Source organism: Mustela lutreola, chromosome 5 (genome assembly GCF_030435805.1).
Source record: "Mustela lutreola isolate mMusLut2 chromosome 5, mMusLut2.pri, whole genome shotgun sequence".
NCBI classification, from domain to species: domain Eukaryota; kingdom Metazoa; phylum Chordata; class Mammalia; order Carnivora; family Mustelidae; genus Mustela; species Mustela lutreola.
Window position 1 is genome coordinate 95,323,629 of NC_081294.1, and position 24,488 is coordinate 95,348,116.

The following is a 24,488-nucleotide window of genomic DNA, read 5'->3' on the forward strand; positions in this document are numbered from 1 at the left end:
AAATGAGAACAAGCATGGTAGCAGCAACTTTTACTATTTCTGTTGTAAATCTAAGGCATATGCAACAATATTGCATGTTAAACAAGGTTTTGTGGACCAGGTAGAGACATAGACAGTATTTTACTAGAAATGATTAGAGACAGGGAAAGCAGCTGGCAAGGTGGCTTAAACAATGAGACTAGATGTTTGAGACAGTTAAAGACACAAGCAGGAATGCCTGGGTGGCTCTGTCAGTTGAGCGTCCAACTCTTGGTCTCTGCTCAGGTCATGACTAAGAGTTGTGAGATGGAGCCCCACATCAGGCTCTATACTCACTGGGTAGACTGCTTGAGATTCTCTCCCTTTGCACCTCTTCTTGCTCTCTCCCCCTTTCTCAAATAAATAAATGTTAAAACAAAAAAAAGACACAAGCACATCAGGGTTTTGAGCTGTGATCCTTTATTTGTTGTGGGAGGGACCTCAGATACCTTCTAGAGACCTGAAATGTGGCATGTGTTGAAAATAGAGCACAGGGCCCCAGTATATTCTGGAAAGTTCTGTTACAGTCCAGTGGTCCTCACCTGAGAGTATAATGTCTCCCAGACCTTCAAGAAAAGAGGATATGTCAGTCTTGCCCTTCCAGCTGGATCTCCTTCCCTGCGGCCCTGGCTGCTGGAATGAGGAGGGCAGCTCTGGGCCGTCTCAGTTTCAAATAACGGATTTAAATTGCATCTGTATGCCAGTGACTTCTTGTATTTGACAGAGGTCTTTTTATTAATTCACAGGGCAAACCTGTAAAACACAGCTATTATCACTATTTTATAGATGCTAAGTAATTTGCCCAAGTTAATAGTATATTTGACTTTTCTTTCTCCCTCAGCTCCAAAGAATCAAAGCCTTGTTGATTTTCACTTCAGCATGCTACTCATGCTCATTGATTCTTTTTCATTCCTCTGTCACCCACCCTCTTCTAGGCCTAGGTCACTTCATGCCCACACCCCTATAGTAGCCTCCTCCCCGCCCTCCTGTCTCCTGCCTGCCTCAGCTTCAGTATTTCCAGATAGCCAAATGCTGCTGCTAGGGTTCAGTGTTTCATTGTCATTGTGCTGCTCTCGCTGTATACCTTCCCTATGCACACAGTTCAAGGACATTCTCATCCCTCTGTGAGATGTGACCAAACACTTCAGCCCTGCATTCAGGGTTTCCTGCAGTAGTCTCTCAGGCTCCCCTTGCAGGCTTATTTCAGTCCCCACATGCAGCATGACAGTCAAACTCTTAGATTCCTTTTGCCCCAAAACAACTCCACATTCACACTTCTGCTTATTACGTTTCCCCACTTGAAATTCCACCTCTTCTCCCTTCTGCCCATCTAAATCTGTGCAGCTCAGAACTCACCCTTCTGTGAAAAGTCATTCTTAGGGTCTATAAGCCCTCGAGGGTTCATCATGTAGATCGAGTGACACCTCTGTCATTTCTGTTTAATATTGTTACTCTCCTCTTTATGGTTATTAACTTTTCATGAGTTTCCCCATTTTTCATGTTTTTCCAGTTATATAGGCAGCTTGGAGGCAAGAGTCATGTTTTCTACTGTTTTGATGTGGCAAGATAATATCTTGAAATATTAATCTTTGCGCTTTTGTTTTCCTCTTGTCCTTGCAAGTGATTTTCCTCCCTCATTGCTGTAGAGAGAAGAATAGGAGCAAGAGAAAAAGCAAGAGACTGTTAATGTTCCAGGTTTCTTTTTAACTTCTGCAATAGATTTTTTTTTTTTTTTTTTTGAGAATCAAAAGGGGCAGGCTTTATACAATAGCCAGAATTTATACCATAACAGTGGAATTGGAGAGTGTGTGCCATATTGCCTGTGGTCTACTCGGCAAAAGGAGGCCTGCATCTGCCTCAAGATTCTTCTGAGACCAGGTTAAAATGATCCACACAGATACCTTCTGCCAATACTGTGGTGCAGGATGCACGTAGCAGCACCAACCCTCAAAGAGGGCTTTGATACCCTGGGGGAGTTGGAAGTGGGAAAGGAAAACCCCAGCACTGAGGCTTGGGAGGACAGACAGTGGGAAGCTCCCCCTCTGTTACTTTGTATCTTGTATCTGTGCTGACCAAAACGGTAGTCGTTAGCCACACTGAATACTTGGAATGTGGTGCATGGGACTAAGGAATTGAATTTCAATAACCACATGTGGCTAGGGGCCGCCATATTGAACAGAGCAGTTCTAGAGTACCTGACCATAGTCTCCCTGATTCCAATGATTCCCAGTGGCTAGCACCATTCCTGATGCATGGTAGGTATCCCATAAATATTTTTAGTATGAATTAGTGGCCGCCACAGTTTAGAAGCAATACATACATGTTGACCACCAGTTCAAGATAGACCTGAGGTCTCTCAGCTTCAGTGTTCTCTGTTCTACCGTTCATACAGAAGCTCCTGTGGTTTTCCCCATTTAAAAAGCTTTATAGGAATTGATTTTTCTAGTGGTGTATAATTCCCAGACCATTGACATCAACAGATAGCTAGCTATTGAGCCTGACAATCACTGCACTGCTTTGAATCTGAAAGCACCTAGACCAAGCTTGCCAAGGCTTTAAATTGCTCTCTAACACCCTGAAGGGAACCTGGGTCACAAGCTTTTTTTCATTTTTCCTAGCTGAGTTTAATTTTGCTTTAGATATTATATTTGGGCCCTCATTCCCAATCGGGACCTCCTCGGTCTGTGGATAAAGATACAGTCATATTGATATTCGAATGTCAGCAGCCCTGTCTGCCCCTTGCTAGGTCTGTGTCCTTCCCATGATTTCTACTGCTGCTGCCTTCTTGGACAAGCAGGTCTCCTGGGAGCTGCTTCGTGTCCTTAGAAATGTCTAGGCGCCAGTGTGGAACAGGGCTGACCTTTACTTTTCTACCTGGGCCTTGAGGCAGTGGCTGATGATCCAAGTTCCAAGACAGCTTTCATTTTGTTTTGTTTTGTTTTGATGAACATAGATCGTTCAGCTTCTAGCCCTCCCCACTCCTTTGGGGATCCAAACCAGTTGATTAGACAGAAGGACTAGACTGAATTAAATAATCAACAAATACTTGTGCATTCTATTATATGCAAAGCTTCTGCTTTTTCTTTTTTCTTTTTTTTTTTTTTTCCCAGTTAATAGATATTGAATAAGTACCCCGCCTACAATCCAGGCAAGACATCTTCCATCTGTGTCTCCTTCATGTAGGAAACTTGAAACTCCTGTACATTTCAGTTCATGAAGCTAGAGACTCATAAGTTTTACAAGTTAACACCAGTCGCCAGATGTTGAAACTTAGGTTGGGCTCAGCTGGGAATAATTACAAATCATTCCTTTAAGCCAAAGGTTATCAAATCTTAGTGTGTATCAGAATCACCAGGAGGGGTTATTAAAACCCAAGATGCTGGGCTCCACCTGCAAATTTAGTAGGCCTTGGGTGGGACCCAAGAATTTGCATTTCCAGCAGGTTCCCAGGGGAGGCTCATCCTAGTATGGAAAACACACCTGAAGAACCACTGCCTTAATCATTTGGTGACTAGCTTTCTGGAAAAACAGTTCATGCATGTATCACAATCCTCCAACTTCATTTTCATTTTCACCTGTCCTAAATCTTAGTTTAGGCTCAGGCAACTTGTTTTGTAGGTGGTAGAAAGCAGTGATTCACTGAGGAGTCAAGGCGTTGAGTAATTTGGGTAAATCTCTGTATTCTCACCATAAGGACCTGTGAAATTAGGCAGAGTTCTGTCTGCTGTCTGAGACCATAAGAATGAGTCCACCGTCAGATGGACATTGTTACTCTAATTTTATAATATAAATTACTTCAGAACAAGATCAGACAATAGGACTTCTATGCTTTTCTTTATTTGGGTAAAATTTCCCCAAAGCTGCAAAACGTTTACTGAGTTCAATTAATTCATTAATGAATCACTTACCTTACAGCTGTTTCATGCACATGACTTTAAAGGATTAGCTGGATGAAATTTTCACTATTACCAAATGTGTTAGGAAGACAGAGCTTCACTTAAAATATTTTAAGAATATATTAAGAACTTAATATATTATTAATTAATAATTAATTCTTAATTATTAAGAACTTAATATTTTTAAGAAAACTATTTTAGATTTTTCTGCATGCTTACTCACCCTTCTGGTCAATAAGTTCTTCCCTCCATGCTCAAACTTCACTGTTGCAATTTAAACTCATTCCGGCTTGTTTCTATCTCATATAATGGGAATGAGCTGTACTGTTAATTATCTATTGGTAATTACTCTTAATTTATTTGAAGACAGCTAGTCACTCTTTTTCTTTTTCATGCAGAATTACCTCCGACCCTTTATAAATCATTCCTCATAGATCCTAATTTCAGTCTCCTTAATTTGCTCGTAACTGTCCTCTAGACCCTTTTTTCCAGGCTTTTTTTTTAAAGTGCAGACCCAGACTGTGAATCCCTGTGTCCTGACAGATGCGTCCTCCTCCTGTGGGCCCTCAAGAGTGAAGATTCCTAATCCTGTGGTTGCTGGGCCATCAGCCTTGTTGTGCTCCGTCTCTATCCCATGCAGTGGTAAAGCAGGACAGCCACACATCATCTGGTTTGAGAAACGTGGTGAGGTTGCGGGGTTCTCTTTTTAATAGTTTTTTTTTTTTTAAATATATGAATTCAAAGAAGCTTTTAGATTTATACAAATTGGCTTGGTTTACCATTAAGTAAAATTAATATTGGGTTCAATTAATGAATGTAGATTTGTCTGTCCTTCATTTTCATCCCTTGGTTCCTCTGATTTTTTTTTTTTTCGGGTGTTTTTCATAAACAAAAGTTAAGGCAGTTCTCATGGGTATGTGACAAAAATAATGATTTTTTTTTTTAAATTGTGAGAAACCTATTGCTCTAGGGAAAAAGCAAGATACAGACACCAATAGTAGCGTCTTTCACCCTAATTGTCACCACTCCCTCATTACTGAGGTCTGGGGCCCCACCAACTTCCCTTCTCTTCTGGGTTCTGTGAGGCTCAAATCCATTGACTGCAGTCACCATTCTTATATCATTCTCCTACTGTGAGAGAACAGAATGAGGAAGAGATCTCTCCTCACAGGTTACACTTAGATCAGCATATGGTATAAAATCTTTACAATGGGTAGCCTAATTCCTGGTTTCTTGTCTTTTGTGATATTATTATAATTTTTTCTTCCTTGTATGTATAATTTACATTTTCAGAATATATTGATATTTTTATGTTAAACAATTACTTAAAAAAATTTTTTTTGAAAGAGAAAAATGTTTTTTTATCGACATATTTACCATTTCTGGCTCTCTTTATTCCTTTATGCATTTCCATCTGCTATCATTTTCCTTCTGCCTAAAGAACTTCCTGTTGCATTGCTTATAATTCATGTTGGCTGGCAGGGAGCATTGTTTGTCTGAAATATCTTTAGTTTGCCCTCAAGTTTGGAAGTTTTTTATGGTTAAAAAATTTTAGATCGCTGCTTTTTTCCTTTCATACTTTAAAGATGACTTTCCATTGTCTTCTGATTTGCATAGACTCTGTGGAGAAGCTTGCTAAAATTCTTATCGTTATTCCTTTTTACATACAGTATCTTTTCCCCCTGCTTTAAAAATTTTTTTCTTTATCACTGGCTTTAATAGCTTAATTATAATGTACCTCTTTTTTCATGCTTATTCTGCCCTAATTCATTTGAGTTCCTGAATCTGTGAGTTTATAGAAGTCATCAAATTTGGAAAATTTTGACCATTATTTCTTTAAAAATTGTTCCCTCCCTGATGTGGTTCATTATCACTAGCCATCAGGGAGATTCAAATTAAAACCACATTGAGATACCTTCTTATACCAGTTAGGATGGCCAAAATTAGCAAAACAGGAAACATGTGTTGGGGAGGATGTGGAGAAAGGGGAACCCTCTTACACGGTTGGTGGGAATGCAAGTTGTTACAGCCACTTCGGAGAACAGTGTGGAGATTCCTCAAGAAATTAAAAATAGAGCTTCCCTATGACCCTACAATTATACTACTGGGTATTTACCCCAAAGATACAGATGTAGTGAAAAGAAGGGCCATCTGTATCCCAATGTTCATAGCAGCAATGGCCACGGTCGCCAAACTGTGGAAAGAACCAAGATGCCCTTCAATGGATGAATGGATAAGGAAGATGTGATCCATATACACTATGGAGTATTATGCCTCCATCAGAAAGGATGAATACCGAACTTTTGTATCAACATGGACGGGACTGGAAGAGATTATGCTGAGTGAAATAAGTCAAGCAGAGAGAGTCAATTATCATATGGTTTCACTTATTTGTGGAGCATAACAAAGAGCATGGAGGACAAGGCGAGTTAGAGAGGAGAAAGGAGTTGGGGGAAATTGGAAGGGGAGGTGAGCCATGAGAGACTATGGACTCTGAAAAACAATCTGTGGGTTTTGAAGGGGCGGGGGGTGGGAGGTTCGGGGAACCAGGTAGTGGGTATTAGGGAGGGCACATATTGCGTGGAGCACTGGGTGTGGTGCAAAAACAATACTGTTATGCTGGAAAGAAATAAAATTTTTTTTAAAAATTCTTTAAAAAAAATTGTTCCCTCCCTCCTTCTTTCTGAGATTATAATTGCATAGAAATTAGCCCACTTGACACTGTGTCCCAGGTCATGGCTGCACTTTTCATGTTTTTCCAGTTGTTTTGTTTCATTTTGGATATTTTATTATTGTGCCTTGATAATAATGAACTTTCCTCTTCAGTGTCTAGTCTTAATTTACACAATCTATTTTTCATTTCATGTTTTCTTTCCTTGAGTCTTTGGGTCTTTCTCTATCTTCCATTTTTTCCCACATCATGGTCATGTTTTCTTTTACCTTCTTAAATGAGTGGAGAATATTTATAATAGGTGTTCCAGTTTTGTTTTGTTTTGTTTTTTAAGATACTGTTTGCTACTTCCACTCTCTGTCATTTCTGGGTCTGTTTCTATTAATTCAATTCTGTCCTGGTTTTAGGTCTTATTTTCTTACTTCTTTGCATGCTTGCTCATTTGTTATTGGATGACAGGTGTTGTGAATTTTACATTATTGATCGCTGGATTTTGTCATATTCCTTCAAATAGAGTTAGATTTTGTTCTGGCACCTGAGTAATCTACCTGGAACTAGTTTAGAATGTTAGAGATTTCCTTTGCTTTTAAATTTAATTAGAGCAAGTCCAGAGAAGCTTTTAGTATATTTCTGATGGTAATTTTCCTGGATTCATGTAGTTTCTGCTCAGACATGCACAAATTAGTATTCAGGCAAAGACTCCAAGCGACCCCTCAGTAAATTTTCTGAGCCTTTTCTTTGTACATATGTACTCTGTCTCATACATTCTTGCTGCCTTAACATCCTGAACTATTCTCTCTGTATCTTCACCTTGCAGAGTGCACTGGACTCTGTTTGATTTCCGCTTTCAAGCATCGTAGCTTGGACCTGTTTCCTGGTAGTAAGCTAAACAGTTGTTCAACTGACCCTCTTTATTTCCTTTCTGTTAGAAATTACAGTCCCTTGATAACTGTTATTGAATGCCTGTATGGTAGGCAGTGTCTGGGCTGGCCTTCAGTGATCTCTGCCTTCTGGTATTCATATTTCATGTATCCCTCTTTTCTTGAGTGTGGGTGAGATCTAGTGACCCATCAAAGGATATGGCAAGTATAGTAGGATGCCATTCCTCTGACTACAGAAAGTTACAGAAAACTGTGACTTTCTTCTAGCTTGCAGACTCTTTCTTGCTTGCTTTGATGAAGCAAGCTGTCATGTTGGAGTGGTTTCAATGGCAAAGTACTGAGGGTAGCCTCTGGCCAACAGCCAGAGAGTAATGAAGGCCCTATGTCCAGCTGTCCACAAGGAACTGAATCCTGCCAACAACTCGGGTGAGCTTAGCAATAGATCCTTCTTCAGTCCAGCATTCAGATGATACCACAGCACTGTCTGACTCCTCAGGTGCAGCCTCAGGAAAGACCCTGAGCTACAGACTCATTCTTGATATTAGTAATCTGTGGTAATTTGGTGATAGTTAAGCCATGTCTGGATTCCTGAAACACTGGATTCCTGAAACACTAAAACTGTGGGGTAATAAATGTGTGGTTTTATTAAGCTGGCAGATTTGGGGGTATCTATTCAGTCAGACATAACTAATATAGTCTGAAAGTCACCATTTCACATATGCTGTTTTTGTTCTGCCATTTAAGGCATTTTAGGTCTCTATTACCTCATCTTGATCAGAGAGAAGTCTGGATTATTCAAATTAGAATCTCTAGAGATGGGACCTAGAAAATAGTAGTGCATAAAACCTTCTAGGTGAGCAGGATCCTGTAATTCCTCTACTGGATATTTGTCCAAAGAGTAAAAAATACTAATTCAAAAAGACAGATGCACCCCTGGGTTTATTTATTGAAATATTATTTACAATAGCCAAATAATGGAAGTAGCCCAAGTGTCCATTGATGGATGAATGGATATAGAAGATATGGACTATATACAACAGAATATTACTCAGTCATCAATACAAATGACATCTTGCCATGTTCAGCAAATAGCAACATAGATGAATCTAGAGAGTATAATGCTAACTGAAATAATTCAGTCAGAGAAAGCAAATACTGTATGAATTCTCTCATATGTGGAATTCCTTGTAAGAAACAAAAAACTTAACAATAAATCAAAAGACAGGCTCCTAACTATAGAGAACAAATTGGTGGGAGAATGCGTGAAGTAGGCGAAGGGGATTAAGAGAACAGTTATTATGGGGCACCTGGGTGGCTCAGTTGGTTAAATGTCTGACTCTTGGTTTTGGCTCAGGTCAGGACCTCAGGGCCATGAGATCAAGACCTACATTGGGATCCATCCTCAGCATGGAGTCTGCTTCAGATTCTCTCTCCTTCTCCCTCTGTCCCTCCTGCTTGTGCTTTCTCTCTCTCAAATAAATAAATAAATAGTACACTTATCATGATGAACACTAAGTAGTGTATATAATTTTTGAGTCATTCTGTTGTACACTGGAAACTATACTGGAGATAAAATTTTAAAAAAGAAAGAAAATTGTCCAGGTGATTCCAATCTAGTGCCAACTATGAAAGCCACTATCTTAGATTATCATTCTTACCTGTTAATGTTCATTTGAATCTCTTGAGGATCTTGTTTAAATCAAGATTCTGGTTTAACAGATCTGGAGTGGAAACTGTGATTATGCATTTGCAACAAACTCCTAGATCCTGCTGATGACACTGGTTCATGGACCAAGGTTTGAAAAGCAAGGTCTTACATTATTGGGTAACTTCTGTTTATTCCATCTACTGAGAAACTTGGAACAATTTCCTAGTATCTGTTCCAAAGAATATTTGAGTGGCTCTACCCACTTTTTTAAAAATTTAATTTCTTTTCAGTGTAACAGAATTCATTTTTTATGCACCACACCCAGTGCTCCACACAATATGTGCCCTCCGTAATACCCACCACCAGGCTCCCCCAACCTCCCACCCCTCCACTCCTTCAAAACTCTCAGATTGTTTTTCAGAGTCCTTAGTCTCTCATGGTTCATCTCCCCCTCCAATTTCCCTCAATTTCCTTCTCCTCTCCTCCCCATGTCCTCCGCGTTATTTCTTATGCTCCACATATAAGTGAAACCATATGATAATTGACTCTCTCTGCTTGACTTATTTCACTCAGCATAATCTCTTCCAGTCCCGTCCATGTTGATATAAAGGTTGGGTATTCGTCCTTTCTGATAGAGGCATAATACTCCATTGTGTATATGGACTACATCTTCCTTATCCATTCGTCTGTTGAAGGGCATCTTGGTTCTTTCCATAGTTTGGCGACCGTGGCCATTGCCGCTATGAACATTGGGATACAGATGGCCCTTCTTTTCACTACATCTGTATCTTTTCTACCCACTTATTTAAAAACACCCCTCTTTATTAATTGATGTCTCATTTCATTATTTGAACAAATATTCATTTTGTATTTCTTGTATGACAGTTGCTTTGCTAGATGCACTCTCTGTTCGTCCCCCACCCCAATAATCTTTTGCAATCTGGAACATCCTGTTTAGCCAAATAAGTATATAGGTGAGAATGTACATTATAAAGTAGGCTGATTGGCACAAAAATAGAAGCACAAATTAATTATGAATTCTCTTCTGGTCAGGAAGTCTTCTAAAAGAGGTGACATTTGAAGTTTGGAGTTATGAATGGCCTTCCCTGTGTGAAGTTGGGGAAAAGAATGCTAGAGTGAGGGTGAATCCTAAAACACCAGTCCTTCCTCTCTCTCTTCCTGAGAGCCTTAATCTAGGTATTCTTTGCTCTCACGTAAATTGGATTCACACTGGTCCACCCAGAAGTCCCATACCCTGAGCTATGCAGATTATGTCCCTCTCTTAGCCCTCACTGTCTTTACCCTCTGTATTTAGGCAAATTTAAGAAATATCTTTATTTTTGCCTCAAGTCCATTTTATTATAAAAAAAGTTTCAACTGTTTGGATGCCTGGGTGGTGAAGCATCTGCCTTCGGCTCAGGTCATGATCCCAGGGTCCTGGGATCTAGCATTCCAACAGGCTCCTTGCTCAGCACAGAGCCTGCTTCTCTCTCTGTCTGTTGCTCCCCAGACTCTCTCTCTCTCTCTCTCTGACAAATAGATAAATAAAAGCCAAAAAAAAGAAAAAAGGAAAGTTTCAACTGTCATAAACTACCATCTTTCATTTTTATCTCTTCTCATGTCTCAGAAGGTGGGATGTGGAGTGGACAATGATAAGCTTCACACTCTTTTCATCCCATAGCTGAGTTCCTCGCTTTTCCGTCCAGGGGAATTATTTGTTGTGAAACCCCTTTCAATTCTTTCCCAAAATATTTCAAATTAATTAATGAAAGTAACAAATGAACTTACCTATGTTGAAAACAAAGCAGGAATTTCTAAGCTTTACTCAGATGGAATCATAAGTAAGAGAATGTTAGTTTATTTTTGTAGAATAGCCAGTGCAATATAGGCTTATGGACTGATAACAACCCAGAATTTTTCCCCTTAAGGTGGAAAAAATCAGCCCCTTAATATTACTTCACAATTTTTCAATAAAGATTGGAGAGGGGAGCAAGGCTCCATCCTCCTCATAGTTAGAACATGAGGTGAGGTCCTTTGCTGTTTCATGTCTGAAACTTCATCAAACTCAGCATCACCAGAAAAAGTGTGGTTAGGGAGGCAAGAGAGCTGGTAAATAGTCCAGCAGAGTCCTTGTACTCACTCACAACTTATAAGAGTATTGGAATTCTAGAACCAAAGTATAAGCAGTGTGGCATCCAAATTTAGAAGATTTGTTTTCTTTTAGTCATAAGGATTCAGTGACTTACCTCCCCAAAGTCTAAGGACAGAATCCAAGTGAATGATTCCTATCTGATGTCTACTATCCTAATTAGGATTGTGAGGAAGAGAGTAAGTAGGGCAGTGTATCAGTTAGCTTTTGCTGTGTAACAAACCACTCTACAACTTAGTGATTTAAAGCAATAAACATTGATAACTTCTCAGTATCCTGTGAGTTTTATCAGCACTTCTTACCTAGATCAGCTTTGCTGAGGCCGATTGATTTAGGAATGTCTGGGGCAGAACCTCCATCCATTAGGTCTCTCATCCTCCAGAAGGCTAGCCTGGGCTTGTTCACACGGTGATGGAAGAGTTCCCAGAGAACAGCAACAGATGTAAACTGCAACGTGCAAGCGATTTTCAAGCTTCTGCTTGCATCACATTTGCTAATGACCCACTTGCCAGAGCTAGTTATATGGCCACGCCCAGATTCAGATAATGGAGAAACATACCCACCCCTTGATGGGAAGAGCAGCAAAAGTCCCATTGAAAAGGCCAAGCATGAAAGGATTTACAAGCTATCCCAGGCAGCCACATCTCCTGTTCTCAACACCCTGGTTGAATCATCCTAGGCCTCAGTTAGCCAGGCAGTCAAGTAAGTACAAACTGGCCACGAATGGTACTTTTCAGAGTAACCTGTTATCAGTCTCCAACCGTATACCTCCAGGTTTCTCCTACACGTCTTATCTTGTGGCAAGAACAGCTAATATCTCTGGCCTCTGCATCAGGCAGAAAGGTCCATCCACAACATAGCCATTGAATGAACTCCTGTGGGTACACTGATCCCTGGTTTACAAATCACTGCTCTTGAGTCTTTTCATGACCTCCCCAGGTGGATATAGATGAACTCCCTGTCATGTGCTCTCAGATCACATTGTTTAGAACTCTAGGTTGCTCTGTGACATCACATCAAAATCTTTATCTGTCACTCCCCCTGGGCGACAGAGGAAAGGTGTTTTGTCACATTCATCTTTATATTCCTGGTGCCTGGCCCAGGGTCTGGTTCACAGTAGACATCTAATAATTGTTGCTTGAGTATGTGATACATAGCATAAATAATGCTGTACTCAGGTAGTTTTTGATTTGGTTGGAACGGCAATATATTTAAATAGAAATCAAAATAGATTTCTCTCATGCCAGAGGAGAGGACTGTGAAACATGTAGAGAATGATATAAATTATTCGCTGTAAGAATCAAAAGAAGGCAGGGTGGAGGGGGACAGTTCCCAATTCGGTTTATAGCCTCTTGCCCACCTTAACTTCTTTCTTTTCCAGTATTCCTTTTTGTCTTCTCCTTCCCCCAGATCTAATTAGTCACTATTTGCATGGCTCTGGACACAGTCACTTTGGGTCCTAATCCCCATCCCTTAGGGACTGCATACAAGTCACTTAATCTGGGTCTTGGTTTCCTCATCTGTTTTCTGAGGATCCGAGAGGACCAAGTAAGTTAAGACACCTAAAAGGAAATGGCCTGGTGGTCAGTAAATGTCACTTTGCATTGATGTTCGTAATACTGTTATTGTTACTACATTTCCAACCCCACTCCTGCTTCTGTTGGGTCTTGTCATTCCTTTCCGGCCTGTTCAAGTCACCTTCTCCAGACTTTCCCCTAACTTATCCTCTGATCATCTTTTCTAAAGCCACACATCTGACCACTTCTTTTACATGCTTCGAAACCTTTTCTGCTTCCCTTTGCCTCAAGAATCAATTTCATACTTCTCAGCTCTCCTCCAAGCAGTACTAGACAATTTTCAGTTCCCTGAATATGCCCTGCTATTTTAAAACCCTTGCTTTGCACAAAGGCAGATTTTCAATGATGACAAGGGGTTTATGCTCCAGCGACTCATTTGCACATATACCTTCCAAAGCCTGGAATGATCTTCAGGATTCAGGGAGGAAGGAGCAGCCTAGCTAGGGGCCTGAACCAAAGAGTACTCTTGCCCTGTGGGGTGGTAGTTCTGGTACTGTAGGCAGAGCCATTGTGCTGCGCACCCTCCTTCTCCCTCTGCCCAGAACTCAATGACAACTTCTCTCTGGCAACATCATCGAGCATCTGGGCTCTGTCTTGGACCCCCCAGTAGAAGAGCTGAAGTAGACAGCTTGGGGACAGTATGACTCAGGCTCTTCCTTGCATATTGTAAACCAAACCCAGGGTCAGTATCAGGGAATGAGGCGGCCTCTTATGCTTTCCTCTGCTTGAGCCAGAGCTGGAGAGGAAGTTAGAGAAGTTAGAGATGAGGCATGACTGATAACAAAGTTACAAAATGAAAAGAAATTTCTAAAACCATTAGTAACAAAAAACAGATGTCTCTCACCCATGCCACAGGAAAGACTGAATTGTCTTCCCAGGCTCTCTGCGGACAATAGAAAATCAGACAAAGGGGCCAAAATATATGGGGGAAAGTATCATAGTATCAAAGTGTCATCGAAGTGTTTCAGGCTGTTGATTTACTAATAATTTTGCTGTTCACAAAAGAACAGTGTGCTGCTCTTCTAGAACTTGCAGTGTGTGTGGTATTTGTCAGCTTTCGAACTTTTAAAATTTTATCTTATTTGTGAAGTTGCATTCTTTTTTTTTAAAGATTTTATTTATTTATTTGAGAGAGAATGAGATAGAGACAGAGACAGTGAGCATGGGGTGGGGGGAGTGTCAGAGGGAGAAGAAACTCTCTGCAGACCAGGAAGCCTGATGCAGGACTTGATCCCAGGACTACAGGACCATTACCTGAGCTAAAGGCAGTCGCTTAACCAACTGAGCCACCCAGGCACCCTGAAGTTGCATTCTTTTTTAATCAAGGGCCCCAAATGGCATTATCAGGCCCCACAAACTGAATTGCCCCGTTGCTCACATGAAGTCCCTTGCTCATAGAACATGAACTTGCTCTGAAGACACAGTTTAAACCTTGTCACCTGGATCCCTTTTCTCCGCTGTACCCCATGCACGAACCATTCCTGCTGTATGTCGCACTTCCATCAAAAATCACCTCTCTCTACCTCTTCAGGGAAGGAAGCTTCTTTGACCTGTCTTTGTGTTCCCTACACCTAATGTTGTGTCTATGACACAGTAATTGCTTCTATAAATGTTTGTTGAATACATGCATGAATGAGTAAATAAATGGGAGAATAGCTGGATCCCTGTGCGGTGAGTGGACATAATCAGAGAGTTTCACAGACCCCTGGAATTTGTGTGATAACTTGAAAGATGAGGAGTGTGAACATTCTCGGTAGTGAGGTCAGCTAAACAGAAGGTTAGTCAAGGGAGGTGGCAGAAAGGAGGCGTGGCAGACAACAAGGGGAGCTTTCCAGGGTGCTGGAGCCATTCCGTGTCTTGATTATGGTGACGATTACCTGAGTCTGTGCATGCGTGTGCTAGCCGGCGTCCAACTGCACATCAGAAAGAAAGAAGCACATTTTCTTGTCTGATAATTTCGAAAATAAAACCTAAGTTAAAACAGCTGGGGCCAGACAAAACCTGGTATTTGGGACAGACAAGAGGGAAATTAATTTGATGCAAGTAAGTATTAACTTTTATTACTTGCATAATACAATTTCTAAAGTAACATGAAGCAAGTGATTTCTATTTTGGAGATGGTGGGAGATAACACTGAACAGGCACAATGACTGGGCTTTCAGCCAGGGCTGGTATCTAACTTTGATCCAGTATGTAGCAGAAAGACACGCAGGTTAAGAGATCGATCTGTGATCACAATGAGCTTAGATGACAGAAGTGGCATCAGCAGTACAATGAAAGTCAGAGAACAAAGATGGTGGTGGAGACTGGGGCTTCTAGGGCACTGGAGACGCTAGTAGGAGGCTCAGCTCCAGTGAAACAGCTGTCACTCCAGAGAACTCCATTCTCACTGCCTGGCTTATTCTATGCCAAGCTGTGCCCTCAGGAGGTCCCCTGCCCCGTACCTCCTTTAGTCTTTACGGTAACCCTATGGGGTCAAAGCTCTTTTATCCGCATGTTATAAAAAAGGAAATTGATGCTTAGAGAGTTTAAGTCATTTGCCCAAAGTTATAGCTCGAGTGTTTTAAACTTTTTTAAAAAAGATTTTATTTATTTATTTGACAAACAGATCACAAATAGGCAGAGAAGCAGGCGGGGGGGGGAGCAGGTTCCTTGCCAAGCAGAGAGCCCAATGCGGGGCTCGATCCCAGGACCCTGAGATCATAACCTGAGCCGAAGACAGAGGCTTAACCCACTGAGCCACCCAGGTGCTCCTCGTGTGTTTTAAACTCTTTTTTAAATTGAAGTGTAGTTGATTTATGGTATTATACTAGTTTCAGGTGTTCAAATAGGGATTTGACATTTATATATATTACAAAGTAATCACCATGCTAAGTCTAGTTACCATCTGTCACCATACAAAGTTAGTAAGATACTTTTGTCTATATTCCTTATGCTGTATTTTACATCCCTGTGACTTACTTCTTTGATAACTGGAAGGTTGCACCTCTGCATACCCTTATTTCATGCATCGTCCTACCCGCTCCCCCTTCTAGCAACTACCAGTTTGCCCTCTTACTTATGAGTCTGTCTCTGTTTTGCTTATTTTGTTTTTTAGATTCCATGGATAAGTGAAATCATACAGTATTTGTCTGTCTCTGATTTATTTCACTTAGTATAATACCTTTTAGTTCCATCTGTGTTGTTGCAAGTGATAGGATTTCATTCTTTTTTAATGGTAGAGTAATATTCTACCCTGTGTGTGTGTGTGTGTGTACATGGCACATCTTTGTGGTGTATTTATTTATCAGTGGACACTTAGGTTGTTTCTGTATCTTAGCTATTATAAACAATGCTGGGTGCTGTATCTTTTCAAATCAGTGTCTTTTATTTTCTTTAGATGAACACCCAGAAGTGGAATTGCTGGATCATATGGTATTTCTATTTTTGATTTTTTGAGGAACCTCCATACTGTTTTGCATATTTGCTACACCAATTTACATTTCCACCAACGGTGTTCGAAGGTTCTGCTTTCTTGGCATCCTCCCCAACACTTGGTATGTCTTATCTTTTTGATAGTAGCCATTCTGACAGGTGTGAGGTGATACCTTGTTGCAGTTTTGAACTGCATTTCCCAGATATTTGGTGCTGGTGAGCATCTTTTCATGTTTCTGTTGGCCATCTGTATGTCTTTGGAAAATGTCTATTCACATCCTCTGCCCATTTGTTAGTCAGATTGTTTTTTGGTCCTGAGTTGTGTAAGTTCTTCATGTATTTTGGATATTAACCCCATATTGGATGTATCATCTAGAAATATATTTTCCCATTCAGTAGATTGCCTTTTCATTTCCTTGATAATTTTCTTCACTACAAAAAAGCTTTTTAGCTGGATTTACCTATTTGTTTATCTTTGCTTTTGTTGCCCTTGCCTGAGGAGGCAGATCCAAAGAGAGTTCTTTAAACTCTTCAACTTGACCTGTACTTGTTACCTCTCTCCAATAAAGACATCATTTAGGTTCTATTTATTTAAAAATATTCTTAGGAAAAAATCTGAAGTGGTATGTAATGCTTAACAACATCACAGTTTCTACTCAAGGGCATAAAGTCCATTGTTACTTCATTTGTGCCCCCAGTTTGCTTTGTTTAATGAGATAGGTTTTATTGTCTTTTATACACAGAGCAGGCTGCAGTTACATTTGTTGTATGGTGGAGGCTTTTCCCAAGAACCAAGGTGCTTACAATTTAAATCTTTCTAGAATTGTGTGCATCTCTGTCAGGGGGATCCATTTCCCAGAATTCTCTGTAGTTGGCTCTTTGGACATTGAATGTACACTCTGTGCAGAGTAAGATGGCACCCATTTCTCTCTGGCCGTAGTAGGCTAACGAAAACTATTTCTCTCTTGGCTTCATGTCCCCTGATATGTGGCTTTCTGCCATTGCCAAGGCCAAAGATGAGTAAAGCAATGAGTCACATGAATAATCATTAATGTTTTCTTGACATATCGCAAAGGAATTTGCAGATGCTTATATGTTCCCATTCTTTCAGCTGAGCCTTCTTACATGGAACAAGAAATCAGAGCAGAAGGATGTGAATCACTTGGAAATGATGAACAGCGGCCTGTGGCAGAGAAAGAGCTATGTCAGGTGTACGATTTTTCTAACCCCAAAATATTTGCTTTCAATGCACTTAGCAGGATCATAATTATAGGGTGTTAAACTCTGAGGAGTGTCATGCCTACTCAGCACTCCACTTGATGATAATAATAAAAAAAATAACAGCTTTATTGAAATATAATTTACATATTTACAAAGTGTGCTATCATTATCTCTCATTTACCGGGCAGCTATCACTTTCCATTCCTCCCTCTTCCAGACCCTGGCAACTGCTAATTTACTTTTGGTCTCTATGGATTCACCTATTCTAGACATTTCATATAAATGGAGTCATACACTGTATGGTCTTTTGTGACAGGCTTCTTTTATTTAGCATAATGTTTTCATGTTGTATCATGTATTGGTACCACAATATTTTTTATGGTTGAATCATATTCCATTGCATGGCTATACCATATTTTGTGTATCCATTCATAAATTGATAGACAGCAAGTTGTTTCCACGTTTTAGCTATTATGAAAAATGTTTCCATGAATACTCATGTACATTTCCACACCATGTGGAAATTCTCTAAGGTATATATCTAAGAGTGGTATTGTTGATAATATGGTAACTGTATGTTCAGCTATTAGTAGAACCTGCTAAACTGTTTTTCAAAGTGGTTATACCATTTTACATTCCTACAATGGTCTATAAGGGCTCCAATATCTTTATATCCTCACCAGCACTTGTTATTACTTTTTAGTTATGACCCTTCACTGGTTGTGATGTAACACCTCTTCATGGCTATTCATTTGATCATGGTAAAATATACGTAACATAAAATATGCCATTCAAAGTATTTTTAAGTGTACAGTTCAGTGGCATTAAATACACTGACAATGTTGAGCAAGCATCGTCATTGTTCATTTCCAGAACTTTTTCATCATTCTAAACAGAAACTACCCACCAAACAATAACTTATCACTTCCCTTTGTCCCTTCATTGTAGTTTTAATTTTTGTTTTCTTAATGGTTTCTAATGGTTGACCATCTCTTCATTTGCTTATTGATCATTTGTATATCTTCTTTGGAGATACGTCTGTTCAAAACCTTTACCCATTTGTAAATTGAGTTGTCTTTTTTGTCTTTTTTTTTAAGATTTATTTATTTATTTATTTGACAGAGAGAGATCACAAGTAGGCAGAAAGGCAGGCAGAGAAAAGTGGCGGGGGTGGGGGGAGCAGGCTCCTTGCTGAGCAGAAAGCCCAATGTGGGGATCGATCCCAGGACCCTGAGATCATGATCTAAGCTGAAGGCAGAGGCTTTAATCCACTGAGCCACCCAGGGGCCCTGAGTTGTCTTTTTATAGTTGACTTATAGGAGCTCTTTACATATTCTGGGTACAAGTCTACAAGATATTTAGTTTGCAGACATTTTCTCTGGGTTGTTTTGCTTTCTTGGTGAAGAAAGCACAAAAGTTTTAAATTTTGATGAAGTCCCCTTTACCTAATTTTTCCTTTTGTTGTTTGTGCTTTTGGTGTGGTAGCTCAAAAACCATTGCCTAATCCAAGGTCATGAAAATTTACTGATAATTTTTTTTCCTAAGCATTGTATAGTTTTAGTTTTTGCATATGGGCCTATGACCCCTTTTCAGTTAATTTTTGTACAGAGTGTAAAATAGAAATCTGACTTCATCATTATATGTGAATATCCAGTTATACCAGTATCATTTGTTGAAAAGACTATTCTTTCCTCCACTGAATTGTCTGATGCCATTATGCAAAATTAATTGACCATGGGGACCTGGGTGACTCAGTTGGTTAACTCTTGTTTTTGGCTCATGATCTCAGGTCATGGGATCGAGGCCTGCATCGGGCTCCATGCTCAGTGGGGAGTCTGCTTGGGATACTTTCTCTCCCTCTGCCCCCACTTCAAATAAATAAATCTTCAAAAACATTTAATTGAACCATAAATGGACTTTAATATAGATTCCATTTTCTACATGTCTGTCCTGTTAGGACCACAGTGTCTTGATTATTTTGCAGCTTTGTTGTAAATGTTGAAATTGGGAAATATAAGTCTTCCACCTTTGTCCTTTTTTTTTTTTTCTTCAAAATTGATTTAACTCTTCTGGGTTTTTTTCATTTTCATGTGGACTTTATGATCAGTTTGTTAAGGATTTTGATAGCGAATGCACTGAATCTGTAGATCATTGGATGCAGTATTGCCATCTAATAATATTATGTCTTTAGATTCATGAAGTTGGGATATCTTTTCATTTACTTAGGTCTTATTTAGTTTTTTTCAACATTATTTTATAGTTTTCAGCGTATAAATCTTGCATTTCTTTTGTTAAATATATCCTGAAGTGTTTTGTTCTTTTTGATACTATTAGAATTGTAATTGTGATTTTAATTTCATTTTTGGATTGTTCACTGCAAGTTTATAGAAATATTACTCTTCCCCTTTATCTGAAGTTTAATTTTCTGGAGTCAGATGCAGTCCAGAAGCAGGTGAGCCTCCTTCTTACCTATTGTCAGAAGGTCAGTAGTATTGTAACACTACATCATAAAGTCTGTGTCATTTACCTCCCTTCATATAATAAGGTAAATATTATTTCACATCATCACAAGAAGATTATATATAGTACAATGTTTTTAGAGAAGCCACATCCCCATCACTTTTATCACAATATATTGTTATAATTGTTCTATTTTATTTTTGCTAACCTCTCACTGTGCCTAATTTATAAATTAAATTTTATCATAGGTTTGTATGTATGGTGTATTTAAGGTTTGGTATTATCTGCAGTTTCAGGCAGTCTTGGAATGGGAGTCTTGGAATGCATCCCTCTCAGATAAGGGAGGACTACTGTACAATTAATTTTTGATGAGACTTCATCAAAATGTAAAACTTTTGTGTTTTCTTCACCAATAAAAGAAAACCTACGGAAAATATTTGCAAACCACGTATCTTGTGGACTTGAACCCAGGATATATAAATATATCCATTTATATTACATATGTAGATATATAATATATTTTTAAAAGATTTTATTTATTTACTTAACAGAGAGAGATCACAAGTAGGCAGAGGTAGTCAGAGAGAGAGATGGAAGCAGGCTCCCTACTGAGCAGAGAGCCTGATGCGCGGCTTGATTCCAGGACCCTGGGATCATGACCTGAGCTGAATGCAGAGGCTTTAACCCACTGAACCACCCAGGTGCCCCCAGAATATATAATTTTTGAATATTGATACTGAATATTGATATTGATTTTTGAATATTCATCCTGAAACCTTGCTGAACTTTTTTTTTTATTAGTTCTAATGGTATTTTTGACAGATTCTTAAGGATTTTTTATATATAAGATCATGTCATGTGCTGGTAGAAATAGTTCTCCTTTTCCAATCAGGAAGCCTTTTATTTCTTTTTCTTGACTAATTGCACTAGCTCATTTAAAACTAATTGTTTTAAATCCAATTTAAGAAGAGTCAAAAGAATTTAGAACTTCTTTTGTCAGATAAGGAAAAGATCAGCAAGGCAAGATCAAGAATATCTAGGAACCCACTGTCTTGCAAAGAAATCTATTTGTTGATATTCCTGTTTCCTCAGTTTCCAGTTAAACCATCTTTTCTCTGACTTCCCCAGAAGGTATATTTGAAGCAGGGTACTTTTATCTTTTTAAAATGTGTGTCCTTCGGTATTCCCATTGACCTGGTGACCAGCTTTCATTCAGTCCTCTTTCACCCCCCAATCTCCTCTCTCATCCTAAACCACCATACTAGATACAAAGGACAGGAAAATGTAGACTTTAAACAGTAGAAACCAATGGACTTGGGTTGATTTTCATTTATAAGCTTGGACTGGAATCCCCAACTACCAGAATAATAAATATCAGTTTTTCATTTTTGGTCTTCTCACCCTGACTTGGGATACCTCATTGTTTATTTATTATATATTCCCACCTATGTCAATGTTGAGAAATAAATGTCCCAACTTAGAGACTGTGTTTATGATTGGGCCCCTGCAGCACATACATTATTTAACCTCCTTATTACCTGGCCAATGTAGAGAATTTAAAGCATCAACATAAATCTGATTTTAATTTTCTCCCAATAAGAGCTGAAAAATACATCTAATTATAAGGATGCTATAGACTACAGTGGGAGAATATTCAGTTCCAGCTAATAACCCTGACAAGTCTGAAATAGTGTGTGATTTTTGGAATTGCTATATTGTGCTTTATGCTGGTAGAGCTATTTTTCAGGGAAGCAGCTAAAACATCATAGAAAGCATTGCCTGCTAGGAGTGCAGTCCTGGGTTCTGGTGCTTCTGCAGCGGGCAAGCTGTGTAGCCTTGGCTAAGTTAAGACACTTGAGATCTCCAGGCCTGAAATGAAGGAATAGGACAGAAGAATCCCAGCAAACCCTGATAGCCTATACCCTTGCTTTGACTGAGTGTGCTGTATGCAAGCCAAGTACCATGTCATTTCAAGAGGTGCGTGACTTCCAGAAAGCAGGTGTGGGGCACAGTCACGGGAGGTCAGCAGAGCCTCCTGAAGGAGGGCGTGCCTCGGGTTTGATTATAAGTCCCTACCTACAAGTCTGTACAGTCTTCATCTTCAAAGATCACAGAGCAGTGGTGACCATACTTCGATGGTCATACTGAATGAAGCTTATGTCCTACCTGGGAACTGGTGTTTCCAGATAATTCTTAAGAACAGAGTTCATCTTGGGGCACCTGGGTGGCCCTTACGCATCTGCCTTCAGCTCAGGTCGTGGTCCTGGGATCCTGGTTCAAGCCCCACATTGGGATCCCTGCTCTGTGGGGACCCTGCTACTCCTTCTCCCTCTTCCACTCACCTTGCCTGTGTTCCCTCTCTCACTGTATCTCTCTCTGTCAAGTAAATAAAATCTTAAAAAGAAAAAAAAAGAACAGAGTTCATCTAAGCAGGAGGCCACATAAACTTATAATCTCCTGCATATTGCTGGCATACAGCCTTGGGATTTTCTCATGGATGTTTATTATTCCTCAGCCTAATGACCTTCCTAAAGCAGGGACTTGTGGACCAGGTGAGGGTCCAGAAAAGGTCCCATAGCTATGGGCTCACACCTCTGGCTGCTGGTAGGTGGACTCCACATCCCTGTTTGCCCGGGACAGTCTGTTTCTACCTGTTACCCCAGATAAATTGTTTTTTTTGTTGTTGTTGTTTTTTTAAAGATTTTATTTATTTATTTGACAGAGAGAAATCACAAGTAGATGGAGAGGCAGGCAGAGAGAGAAAGGGAAACAGGCTCCCCACTGAGCAGGGAGCCCGATGTGGGACTCGATCTCAGGACCCTGAGATCATGACCTGAGCCGAAGGCAGCGGCTTAACCCACTGAGCCACCCAGGCGCGCCCACCCCAGATAAATTGTTAATAGGGCCCTCTTCTTCTCTAAAGTCCCCTAGTTTAGATAATAAATTATATAAACACTCCTAGGTCCATTTGCTCAAGTGGGTTTTTTAGTAGTAAAATAATTAAAAATGTTATTCAATTAAGTTTCCTCACTTGCTTCATCTTCTTGCCTTAATAGCATAATGAGCTTCCGTTTATTCTCTAGCCACATGCAGCACACACTGGGCCAAGACTCTTATAGAGGAATTCTTTTTTTTCTTTAAGATTTTATTTATTTATTTGACAGAGAGAGATCACAAGCAGGTAGAGAGGCAGGCAGAGAGAAAGGGGGAAGCAGACTCCCTGCTGAACAGAGAGCCCAATGCAGGGCTCGATCCCAGGACCCTGAGACCATGACCTGAGCTGAAGGCAGAGGCTTAACCCACTGAGCCACCCAGGCGCTCCTATAGAGGAATTCTTATTCATAGAACCTGGTAGAGCGAGAATTATTAACCTCCTTTATAGATGAGGGAACTGAGGCTCTGAGAGCAAAAGCAGCAGATCCAGAATTTGAACTTAGGTCTCCTGGCCCCAGAAATCTTTTGTCATCATGCCTTTGTGTATGCAAACCACAGGCTATTTTTAACTTTCAGGAGGAGAAAATTGTCTCATTTGTCATTTTAGATTCAGTGGGGGTGATGATGAAAAGAAGGAAGCATTTCAAATCATGGCAGCAATGCCCATTGTGTGTTCTCTGTTCCTCAGTTTCCTCTTCAGGAAAATGGGGCTATTCGTAGTTCCTACCTCATAAGGGTGATAAGGGAAAATCTGTGTTCTGAGATGGCAGACCGAGTCTGTAAAGGAGTCCCAGCCACTACCCTAGGGCTCTTCCGGGTTCTTCTCTCTGCCCTGCTTCCTGCGTGCAAAAGTGCCTCGTATGCGGCAATAGTACAAGTATATAAATTACCCCCCTTTGTCTGTGCTCAGGGCTCAGACCTTTGGAGACCATTCTCCTCTGAGCCCGCTGGTGTTTTAATAAACCTCTGGTCCTCCAAAGTCTGCGAGCGCCGCTTTGTTCTGTCAGGACCCAGTCCAGGTTCCATAACAAGGGTATTGTCAAGATTAAGAGCTAATACATGTTGGGATTGGGAGGGAGACAAACCATAAGTGACTCTTAATCTCACAAAACAAACTGAGGGTTGCTGGGGGGAGGGGGTTTGGGAGAAGGGGGTGGGATTATGGACAGTGGGGAGGGTATGTGCTTTGGTGAGTGCTGTGAAGTGTGTAAACCTGGTGATTAACAGACCTGTACCCCTGGGGATAAAAATATATGTTTATAAAAAATAAAAAATTAATTTAAAAAAAGGAAAAAAAAAGAGCTAATACATGGTAAGTGCTTAGAATGGAGTTCCTGGGCACCTGTGTGACTCAGTCGGTTGGGAGTCCTACCCTTGATTTTGGCTCAGGTCATGATCTCAGGGTCCTAAGATTGAGTCCCCCGTGGGGCTCCCTGCTCAGCATGGAGTCTGTCTGTCCCTCTCCCTCTGTTCTTTCCCCTGCTCACCCTCACTCATTCTTTCTCTCAAAAAAAAAAAAAAAAAAATCAGTGCCCAGAACACTGAAATCTCTCCACTTTTAGCAATACCATCATCATCACCAGTTCCATTTATACTTGAATTCAGTGCCACTAGTATGC

At 40.1% G+C, this 24,488-nt stretch overlaps 1 long non-coding RNA gene across 1 annotated transcript; it reads right to left on the reverse strand.

Moving 5' to 3' along the window:
• Positions 1-424: 424 nt before the first annotated feature.
• Positions 425-12,230, reverse strand: LOC131831392 (uncharacterized). The gene is made up of 3 exons (XR_009353633.1): positions 11,566-12,230; positions 1,375-1,658; positions 425-771 (listed from the first exon to the last, which is right to left on the reverse strand). It is a non-coding gene; the product is annotated as an uncharacterized LOC131831392 (long non-coding RNA).
• Positions 12,231-24,488: the final 12,258 nt, after the last annotated feature.